Source organism: Uloborus diversus, chromosome 7, assembly GCF_026930045.1.
Source record: "Uloborus diversus isolate 005 chromosome 7, Udiv.v.3.1, whole genome shotgun sequence".
NCBI lineage: Eukaryota > Metazoa > Arthropoda > Arachnida > Araneae > Uloboridae > Uloborus > Uloborus diversus.
The window spans coordinates 120,953,103-120,965,814 of NC_072737.1; positions in this window are offsets into that span (position 1 = coordinate 120,953,103).

Consider the following 12,712-nt stretch of genomic DNA (forward strand, 5'->3'; position numbering starts at 1 on the left):
CGTTGGCAGACCTTAAGTACAAGAGGTCTGTGATGTCATCTCTTTTAAATTTTCATATACGAAAGAAAAAATCACAGAAACTCGTAATAGTGTCTAAACTTTTGCAACAAGCAAATTTCCATTTTTATCCAAAACAGTATTGTTAAAGCATATCAAACAATTGTATTTTGGTTATAGTACTTCAAAAGATTTTTCGAATATGTTTGCAGACTTTTGCATTTCTGCTATCGCAATTCTAAATTCTACAGCTGAAGAACGTCATTGTCTAAACTTTTGCATCGCAGTGTATGTCAATATAAAATGGCTTATGAAAATGTATTGAGTATAATTGAGTTCCTCGGACCTATTTATATATTATTTTTTAGTATGTCCATGGGTACAAAGGCACCTGTCCGCGGGGTGAACGGGGTGTTGTACCCACGGACAAGTTGTAGATTCTGCCAGAAAATTTTCCGATCGATTATCCAATCCCAGAGACCAGCAAAAATTGAAAAGTAAATTTTGTCCGTGGGTACTGCAGCTTCCCCTATATTCCACAATCAACATATGATAAAAAAGTTAAACACAGAAACCTTTTCTTATTGATTACGTATTTTCAACATTATATTTTTACTATAAGCTTATATTCCCTAACATTCAGACGAATGAAAAAGCTACTATGTCAAATTTACTGAAACTAGTTGTAAATTTTCGAATGAAGGTTGCTTTTACACAGTTCTAGAAGTAAGAAAATCAATAAAACAACAATAATTTTATTAAATCTACATTATAAAATGCCAAGCAAGATGAAACACTCCTTAGCATAATAAAACCTGACAGACATTCCTTCACCCATCACATATTCATGTTTTAAGAAGATAACCTAATCATGTGCAAATCAGCTAATGGCGTCAGAAACGCGATGGACGAAAAATGATGGCGTTGCCAAATCTGAATAACAACCTGATAATTTCATTAACTAATTGTAATAAGGCTCAAATCCGCTTTATGATGCCAAGTCTTTCAAAAAGTTATGCTCAGCGACAATTCCATGAAGCAGCTATAAATCTTTTTTCTTTATGTTTGTGGAGAAAAGGAGATATAATGAAGAGGGATTTTATGATCAAAGCTACAAATGATGCAACTTTAGTTCGCGACTTGTATTACGCCTTGTTCTTTTACTGCGTATAAAGTTATTTTCGTGTCATGCATTTCCTTTTCATAAGGTTCATGAATAGCTCCAATTTTCTTCTAAGGATGACATTTAAGGAATTCAAAAGGAGATATATTTGCGTTGTTAGTCTAAATAACTATGTGATTTAGAATGAATATACCGGTTTTTTATTTAGTAATTGTCCATTGCGTTGCAGATCATCTTAATTTTGTAAAGTAAATTTAAAAAATTATTAGATTAAAAGATTTAGATAGTTATTGGTACTTAAAATATTTCTTATAATGAATACATTGATAAATATAGATAGATTTGTATTTTTACTTTAAATAATTATGTGATTTAAAAAGAATACATCGGTTTGGTATTTGATAGTCATTCCTTGCGCTGCAGATAATCTCAATTTTGTGAAATAAATTCAAAAATGCCCTGCATTTATTGAATCCGTTTTTGTATAAGTACATAGATTAAAAGTTATAGGTAGATATTGATACAGAAAATATTTCTTATAATTAACGCATAGATCACAGAGTAAAGAAATTACATAGAAGCCCCGCTATACTAAAATATTGAAGCCGGAAGTTGCACCGCTGTATCCCAAGATCCTTAGTTTCTTGCTAAATATCTTGGGATAAATTTTGATTGAAAACATTCCATTACTGAATTTCAATTGGTTTTTTGTTTAAACCTAGATATTTTTGCAAGTTCTTAAAGCACGTTTTTGAAATTGTATTAAAACATGAATTAAAATGCAAACCTATCCACCAGCTATTTTATTTGGTCTCTTTGCGAGATTTGTGAAAAACTACTCTCGCGAAGTGATCATGTTGTCATAACCCCACCCATCATTGCACCACTGTATTCCTTGATTCCGGCTTCAGTTCCATCCCCTTTTTGCCATACACGGAGCCTATTTATGTATATTTCTTTATTTTATGACATAGATATACATTGATAAATATAGAGAGAGATACGCGGCAAACGGTGCCAAACGTTTTATGACTTCTTGACGTAAGAGATTTATTCATAAAAAGCAAACTGTGCAAATGAACAAGCCGGCAAGGCGCTGAAAATAAAACTAGGGAAATAATGTCTATTTGTGACGTGAAATAAGAAAATATTTGCATTTTCAACTTATTTAATAATAAACATATTTTACATACGAAAGCGGAAAAGTTTTTTAACCATATGAATGTTGAACAAATCTAAGACATTTTTAAAGTTTTAATCAGTGTTTCCAAACTTTCGAGCAACGTAAAAATACAAATATTAGAAAACCATTTTGGTGTTTTAAAAATCATTATTAAAAATAAAAAAGAAAAAAAACTGACATTTCCGTATGGAATGCATTAAATCTTGTTTATAAACATTCAGCAAAACAAAAAGTTAAAAAAAATAATAACGCAAAAAATGAAGAAACATACAATAAATGAGAAAATAAATAAATAAATAAGGCAATGAGAGTTCGGTACATATTTGAGGAAAAATCATACTTGTAATTCGCTCTATGACCATTTTATCAATAAACCATTATAACTATTGAGGAAAATTTACATTAAGTTACATTTTTGTGGCATTACCTGAAAGTATGTAAATGAAAACCACTATTTGGGTTTTAATGTCTAAGTTCATATAAAAAACTGAAATAAAATTGTCGCTAAACTGTAAAAGACACATATTAGTTGTTTACCTGCCATAATTATAAAAAAGAACTTAAATTTAGTGTTTTTTTCCGCTTTAGTAAACTGATATTTTACTGAAAAATCAAGTAAAAAACTAAATGTGACATTATTTAGAAAATAGACAAGTTTTATACTGCATTCAAATGCTATCCAGGCTTTAGCTTACGCAAGCTTAAATCCTAAGCAGAGACGAATAATGCTAAAGCAGAAATATTTTTGTTACATAAAAAACTATCCGCGAATTTCCATATTTATGTCCTGTAACAAGTTTCAGCCCTGTGAGTTCCGAAATAGCTATACAAAAGTCTCATTGATTTTTTTTTGATTAATTACTATTCCTTGAAAAATTCAACAGAATTTGTGATCATTCTTTTAATAACAATCTCTAAGAATTATATCGATGTTTTGATAGAAATATTTCATTTGAATAGATAATGCCGGATCGGTCTTATTTTTCTCGAATTCGCAAAGAAGAGAACGAGGAAAGATCCCCAATTCTTACGAAAGTGCAGCAGATGTTGAATTATTAAAAAAATAATAATAGATGGCTCCCTAAAGCATTAAATATGCAAGTAAAAAAATTGAAAAATGCGCTTTAGTATTGTTGAATGAAAACGTAAGAAAAAAAAACTTTAGGAAGACTTGCATTAATATTATTTATATTTTTCAGAAGTTTTATTACATTGGATAGTCTTTGTAAAACACTGTTATTTATTGCAATATATGGTTTGCAGTTTGATTAGTGCACAGATAGTGATTCAATGTGTGTTTAAATATATATAAAAATTTACTTAATTGTACAAGCGTATAAGAAAAAGGTGTATTGTCATAGGAAAAAAAAATATAAAAAAGTAAACTTAATTGTATAAGCGTACTAAATAAGTGGTGTATTGACGTAGGAGAAAACATAAAATGGTCTGGAACTAAATATCTACAGATAATTTTGTCGGAGTGTAATTGGTCAACAAATAAATTATTTGTGAAATATACTTGGCTGACAAATCATTTTGTCGTAACACACACCTGATCGATAGACTATTAAGTGATTTCGTTAATTTTTCGCTTAAATTTTCGCTTTTTTTTTTTTTTTTGAAATAATTGTCTGGACGTGTTAAGATTCACTTAACTCCTCAAACTTCACAGCCGAATTGAAATGTCTAGATTATTCGTCCTATATTTTTAAAACTAACTTAAAACAATCCCCTGAATCCAAATATCACCGCTGTTTCTCTCACCCCCCCCCCCCACATACTTTTCGAAACTGGCACATCTATTTGTCCCCAGTTTTTGACCATTTTATAGCCATTATCCTTTTTTTTTTTGAGGGGAGAGGACAGAAGAGAGCATCATACCTGTATTAACCAATAGCAGTCTTCTGAGGGGTTACAGAACTTAAAAGTTGTTAAGCAAGATAATTAATTAGGAGAGCAGCAAATTGGGAGACTCACGTCGGCACCGCTGATCTTCAGTGAAGGAACTTTCCACATTGTTTCCGTATTAAATATATATATATGCAACATTTTAAGCGTATTTAATATCATTTTTAATCCTAATTATAGCTTTGAATATAACATGAATAAATATTCTATGGGAGGTTTCTTTACTGAAAATCTGCGGTGAGACGGAGTGTAACATGAGGTTTTTTTTTTTTTTAATTATATATATATATTTCTCGACATGAGTTTTTTCGTCCGATACTTCGGTTTTACAGCAAAAAAAAGTAGAGAAATCGCTAAAGGGAAAATAGATTTTTTTTTTGATGATTTTTTAAGTATTTTAGAGGTGAAAATCCTCTTTATTCTACCAACTTGCGACAAACGTTAATGCTTTTAGACTTTTACAATATCTAGTCCTTCATAAGAATGATTAATACAATGCTTACATCCCTTTTAAACAAAAAAACAGAAACAATTGCTACATCACTGTTGAAAACTGAAACAAAAATTGGTTGGAGCCATTCCAAAAAAGTGGGTGTTGATGGGGGGAAACGGGAGGCATATTTGGGTTCGGGAGACCATTTTACACGCGGTTAAGCAAGAATGGTGTAAGAAGCATTTTGAAAAAATATTTTTTCCACGCTTTTTAGTAAAATATATATTTATTTGATTTATCAGGAAAAAAACCGTAGTACTTTAAGAGTTTTCTCTGCATGATACGCGAATATTCAATGCATTTTTGGTTATGACTTCAAGTTGTTTGACGTACGTGTTAACAATTTCGAACAAGTACAGGGTGTCCAGGAAATGACTCCCTGATTTCAAAATTTAATATTTCGAAAATAAAGGCCAATATTGCAATAAAATAAACGGTATGTTTATTGTGAAACCCATAAAATTTATGTACAGAATATTGGATATAAGTAACAAAAATTGTAAACAGGGGGCGCTGCTCGCTGTAATTGCAATAGAAAATTCCCATAAATAGTGCTTCCCTGTTAGGCGCGTCAGCAGTAGTTTTGCCTCTCAGAAATACTTACATTTACGCTAGAAATTATTGTCCTACACCTTCGCAGCACTTTTTTTTAACTCCAACGAACTATAGGAGGCACTGCAGTCGCTGTCTAATGGCCGACTTAAAAACTAAAACAAACGCATGTGGTAACGAAAAAAATGCTAAAAGTGTTGTGATTTTTGTTGTTATGTATGATTTTTTCGCTTTATTCATTTGAAAAGATTTTTCAAAGTCTTTTGGTTATTCTGGCCCATATAGAAAGAGATTAGAAACCAAAAAGTATTACGAAAGTAAACAATTATTGCAGAACACACAGTAAGTTGTTCTGAAGCAGCCATTTTCACGATGTTGAATTCGGAATTCATAAATTTTCGGTTCGCTTCGAACGGCATTTTCATTTTGTACCGTTTTTTCTATACATTAGTACATATTAAGTTCAGTTTCGTGACATTTCCGGCATTTGTTGACATTTTTGTCACATAGTGCACATACGTGGCAGACTGTCAAGAGTAACGTTTAACACTAGATAATTTATTTCTATGACTATATGATTGGATATCCAAAGAAATCATGCATTTAATTCATTCGTCATGGAAATGATTTACCTGATATGCGAAATCTTGTCAAGATACATTATTCTTTCACACAATTTTAAAACCATAACCCTATAAACAGATTTTTGGCGAACTTTTATTTTTTATTGTTCAAATTCTTAACGTTCTTTCTGGATTTTTCAATCTGTTCTGCGATAAATATTTTCAAGAAAATTTATTTGCATGCTGTCTATTTCAGTAGGATACTGTAGTAACAAAGGTTATTTAAATCATTTATGTGGAATTAGATTAAGGAAAAGTGTCCAGTCAATGTTGTTAAGTTCGTTTTTTTTTTCATCGAATTGAAAAACTGATATTTATTCAAATTCACTCAGAACAAAATAAATAAAATGTGTACTCACAGTTTATATATGGTGGTAGTTTTCTTTTCAGTTGATTGACTATTATTTCTTTTTACTTATCGAATTCTGTAATCTTACTATCATTTTATTCCACTCATGATAAAAATTAAAAATGGTTTAACTAAAAACGCTAAATCTCGTCAAGGCTACTTTGCTCGCACAATACTAAAACTTTAACCCTAAACAAATTTGGCGAAACTTTTCAGCTGAGAATAAAAGGAATAAAGTAAATTCTTTCTCGGTTAAACATTTTTCATTTTGCTCTAGGCTAATAAATTCAAGAAAATATTTTGCATACTGTCCATTCCAACTAAATGCTGCTGTAAAATATGATTAGTTAAATTAATTTAAAATTAAAAAAACTCATATTCTTACAAATTCATACAAAACAATAAAAAAATTTACCTGGTATAACGTTATCCAATTTTGTTAATCCAGAGTTTTCTTGTTTACGCTTCCACCATTTAATACTTTTTTGAAAGAAATAAGGAAAACTAACATTATTTTGAGAAGCTCGAGAATACTACTAAGGGACGAATTAATTTCTGTAGCTGAAAGCAAACTAAGACTCATCGATTGCGTTAATAAATACTCAGAACAAACTGCCTGTGTTTACGTCAACAGACACACGTGGAGCGCAACGTGGCAATGTTTTAGTTCCATCGGCAGTTTTGTAAATCACCGCAAGGTAGCGTATTCGAGCGCTGGAGTTCCGAATTTATGGGGCATTCTATTGCAATTACAGCGAGCAGCGTCCCCTGTTAGCAGTTTGTGTTACTAATTTCCAATTTTCTGTACATGTTTTTTATGGGTTTCACAATAAACATACCGTTTCGCTTATTCCAATATCAACCTTTGTTTTTGAGACATTTAATTTTGAAATCAGGGATTCCTTTCCTGGACACCCTGTGAGATCATTTCTAAGAAACGTATTGATGATCATCGCAAATGCGTCTATAGAGACATACAAATTAAACTTTTTCCTTTCGACTTTTGTGTCTAAAAATAACTTATTCGAAAAAATGCACTTTTCCTAGATAACTTTACAAAATATTTCACATATGAAAAATATAAATGATATTGTACGTTTACTACGTTTTGCAGCCCAAGGAATCCAAAAATATCGTGACACACATGTAGGGTTACCTGTTAAACGTGATTTTGAAATATAAAAAGTTTGGCGGTTTTTAACAAGTTAGTAATTTTTTTATTTATTATTATGACTCCAAACTTGTTTACTGATAATTTTGTTTATGTATATAACTACTCAACCCAATGAACAAATGAACAGTGAAAAATAATAATAAACGTTATTTTAAAAAAATGTAACAATTGCCTGAAATAATATAACCAATTTAGCAGTGTGTGCGTCAGAAGCGAGTTGATTTCAGTTCATGTCTTGTTGTAAAGGATAAATATTAAGTAGCAATTATATTATTCAAGACAAACTAAAAATTTTCTGCAGTAATTCTTGGCAATACACTGGACAAATGAACTTTAATTTAAAAATTAAAAGAATAAAAATGAGGAAATAAGAATAAATAAAAATGCAAAAAAAAAGGGGGGGGAGGAGGAAGGCTGAAAATATAAGGAAAAGAAAAACACATAGGGTCTCTGTACCATTATTGTTTTTTATAACTGAATGCACGTTGCAAAAGATTTTGGCTATAATCTTGACTTATTTCCTGCCTTTTCAGTTAAGCAATACATGACGCAAGTACAAAAGATGAAGAATATTTCTTTTAGTACTATAAAAACCGTTTTAACATGATTCAAATTTTCGACTCAGTTTTTGACCTTAAATATGCTCTTTGACAAACAAAATGATTCGTAGCAGAAAAGGTATTTAATGTTCTTTTTTTAATTAGTTTTTTCTGTACACCTTGTCCAGAAAAGACGTATTTGGAGAAATTATCGTGTTGATTTTGGTTTAAGTTTTAAATTGACACGCTGAATCCAAAACCACTGTAAATTAAAAACATACTTGAAAAAAAAGTACAGAAACTGCATTAAGTTACAAAAAAAGGAAAAAAAAACTATTTATACCTTTTTTAAAATTATTATTTGATTCACTATAACCATAAGATAGCATTAAGGGAGAAGAAACAGCATGTAATTTTTAAAAAAATAATAATAAACAGTTTTTAAGGATGTAAACGATTTTTTTTCTTTTAAATGAAACCATTTTATATTCAATAAACAAAAAACTCTGGGCATTTCACGCTCTTAATTTTTGAAGTGGCGTTATGCAATTTGTTCCTACTCAGAAGTTACTTAACCATATTTTAATATCGCTTGATTTTCGTAAAAATTCAAAATGTTTCCGTTGTCATAGCTGAAAAAGTTATGAAGAAATAAACACTATATTGGCTGTTTATTTTTGAAATGTCTGTTTTGCTTGAAGTATTTTTCTTTTTGCTCCTCTTAACAAAAAAGAAAAAAAACTCTTTTTTCAGATTTAAGACCAAATTTGATTAGTATTTCGCATTGAAAGGAGGAATAAAATACGCAATGCAGGCTTCAGCATGTTGCCACTTAGTCCTTTTTTCGGATAACACAAAAAAAAAAAAAAAAAAAACCAATAAAAATAAAATAATTTGGTAAAATTTTAATGTTTAAGTTTTAATATAGCTTTTGAAAAAAAAATGATCGATATCCTTAAAGGGCCCAACGTCACAAGAAATTGAAGAAAAAAAAAAGAAAAGAGTTGTAAGGAACTAGCAATAAGACTTATTAGCGTTGCAAATATACACTGCTAGCCTTTGGGTAGAAGCCCTACAGATTTTGTTGCAGGAGACCAAAAATTTATAGATTCATGCATCCATTCGTAATTCGTCAGGCCAATCAGGGGTTGTTTCTTCTCGCGGCGCTTTTGTGTCAATTACAATGCTTAATAAGTAATTAATGCATTTTTTTGCGGAAAAAAAATGATTTTCGGATTTGGAGATTATGTTTGATAAGTTACCATAAAAATTTGGAAAATTTACGAGATGCTGTTGTTGTCCACTGGTTGGGGGATCTGTGAGGCAAAAAATACTAAAAAGTGCTAAAAATCACATAAAACATTTAATTATGAAGAAAACTAATTAAAAATTTAGAATTTGACTTTCGAGGTGCATACCCCATGGGTACGTTCGAATTTTGTGCTTATTCTCAGGGCTGTAGGTGCCATGGGGTCTTCTTTCCATCGGGTACAAACAGACAAAAAAAGAAACCAAGAACTATCGTCTCTTTTATATACTATGAGCCAATGATCGAGTAACGCTCCTGACGTCATCGACAATGAACTCGCTTTACGACATGATTAGTTGATAGTATGTTTTGGTAATGTTTAAAATCCAGCGAAAGAATTTATTGTGACAGGGCTGAACAGGATCCGGTAACTTTACTGTTTTACTGGTAAGACTGTGTCATTTTAGGATAATGAAGAATCATAAACAGTTAATGCTATCTAGTGAAGTTTAAGGTTAATTCACTGGAGTTAGGGTTAAAATTTCATCTATCAAAATATCATCAAACAGGCGATTGCCTCGTTTAAATGTAGAAGCAATTTTCATCGACCATATCTTGTCGGACGATTTTCTAGTTCTCTAAGATTACGGAACGGTGCAGACAAGTGTGTTTGAAGTAAAAGCGTTTTAAGATATGTAATAATAAAATAATACTACAGCGAAAATTATCTTCAAAATTAGTGATAGCACATTTTTAACTGCTTTGACCCCTAGAATCCTAGTATTTTATGGTTAAATAGGTGTACAAGAAACACAAAGTTGTATCATTTCCAAAAATGACTCAAATTGACTAATAGCGCGATATGTATTAGTTAAGCTGTTTGTCTGCTACTATGTTTAAGATAATGCATAATAATAGTTAGGTATTCTCATTATAAATGCTTATTCCAGTAGGAGCGGTCTCAGTGAATTGCATGTATGTGGTCAAATCAGATCATTAGTTTCAAAGCAATCCTTCACCGAAAGCGTCCATCAAAATTAATAGCTGTATTTACTCTGCACTAACTGCTTACCAAGCAATCTCTTCAAGAGAAACGCTAGTCTAAATGATATGCTACCGTTAAAATAATACTTTTTACCGATTGCAACTTTACAGTCATATTAAAGACAGACTCCAATTTAATCGTACTAAAATAATGATTAATAATTAATCATTGCAATAATTATTATTGCAAATGCAATGTAAAGCCAGAAATATATTAGTTTGTACGTAAAGAAAACTAATTTATTGATGGAAAATCATGATTTCATCGAAAAGGTTTTATTCATTGATTAATAATGCAACAGAACCCGAAATGTCCATTTTGACATTCCCCGAGTTGATTACAACGACTTTTCTCGTGACGTCCGTATGTACGTATGTATGTATGTGCGTATGTTCGTATGTATGTCGCATAACTCAAGAACGGTATGTCTTAGAAAGTTGAAATTTGGTACATAGACTCCTAGTGGGGTCTAGTTGTGCACCTTTCTTTTTGATTGCATTTGTATGCTCCAAAAGGTGTCTTTTACACCTTTTTTGGGGAGGAAATCATTGTTAATTTTGAAGTTAACTCAAGTGGTGTTATAATTTGGCGGACACTTGTAGATGTATCGCAGTCTTTTGGTCGCCAAGTTTTTTGCCAACTTGGCGACAAATTTGGGGATTTTTTTTTTAATTTTTTAATCTGGTTTCAATGTGGTCACTGTTGGTGATATTTAGGGAGTAAACTATTGAATCACATTTAACTTGCCAATAATGGGAAAATGACATTAAATTAGAGTAAAAGGAAGTCATGTGATACACACATCAGCTCGTTATATTAGCACTAGGAATTTTCTTGTACGGTATCATGCAGAAAGATCAATTTCAATGCAAACTCAAGTGGTGCTATAGTTTATGCAAACACTTGGCAATATATCACCAAGATTTGGATGCCAAGTTTTGTCGCCAACTTGTCGACAAATTTGACAGATTTCTTTTCTTAAATTTTTAAATCTGGTTTCAATTTGGCCATTTTTGAAGATATTTAGAGAGTTTCCTATTGAATCACATTAAAAATGCCAATATGGGGAAATAACTTTAAAGGAAGTCATGTGATGCACACATCAGCTCGTTTTTATAGAGCCGATACGAAATATATTTTTAAGGCAGTTTGTCTCAACATATTTTGTTTTTGTTTTTCCCAGGAAATTCCTTTACAATTATGGATGACAGTGTTCAACCAATATCGTTTCGAATGCTCAAAATGTATTCCTCAAAGGCTAAATTTTGTATTTCCCATCTAAAAGTAGGTTCCTGTTTTATTGACTGTCGAAAACTCTCACATTTTATGTTTTTTTTTATTCAATGAAATTAAAACAATGACCCTCTTTTAACAGAATGCTGAATCCATTGTTTTTGTGTATGACATTTATTCCTACATCTTTGCCTTTTAAACTAGGAGCATTAAACTTTGCCCAAACCCAAGGTAGTTAAGGCGTAATATGCAAAAGTGTCAAAAAAAAAAAAAAAAATACACAACTAATATTTCTAGGTTAGTTTTTCTTGATTTAATTGTAAGTCAACAACTAGATCAAAATGCTGAATGCAAATAAAGTTGAACGTGCGTTAGAAACTCTTTTAAGCTAATCTTATTACTTTCATTATGTTTACGACATAAAAAAAATCAAATGAATATTATTCTACCTGGGCAGATAAACAGCAGTATCTGCAGAAATAAGTATTCCAAATATTCCTATTCCTATTCAGAGTCACAACTGACTAAAACTGTATTTATGTCGAGGACTGCATACTAAGTGCCTTGCCTCCATTATTTTATATACAGATAGATGGCAGCACCATCACCGGATCGAACAGTTAATGAGAATTTAGAACTAGTCCAGGAGCTAATAGCTACCTGGTGCTAGCACCCCCAGAGGTATCGTTTCACTTGGAGGACATTGAGACCACGAGCATATTTAACGTCGCCCAGTCCCCTTTAATGACGACGGTGGGTCTTCGGCCATCGAGGTTCGAAGTCAGGACCCTCCGGCCTCGAATCCGACACTCTACCGATCGGGCTACCACGGCCTATTCTAAATATTTGAAGAAATTTGTTTTGGATTCAATATTGACAATTGGGAAATGTTGGAATTAGACGTACAATAAAGCTGACGTACAATAAACGATAAAAAAATGTAATAAAAGAAGAATCAATGTGTTTTGCAACTACTGCCGTTTACCTGCGCACGGAAAATGTATTGCATGCCTGAAACTCTATTAGAAAATTTTCGATTTTTTTTAATACTTGTTGCAGGGATTTTTTTCATGATTGACGTAAATTGGAGTGGTACGTAAATGTTAAGGTTATGTAAGCGTAAAGGTGTACTCAAGGTGTAGTACTGTGTAAAAAGAATAAACATTTTTCTAGGCACAACAGGGGCATGTTTCTAAAATTAAACTTTTCAGTATATCTCAAAAAAAAAAGAAAAGTTAAAAAAT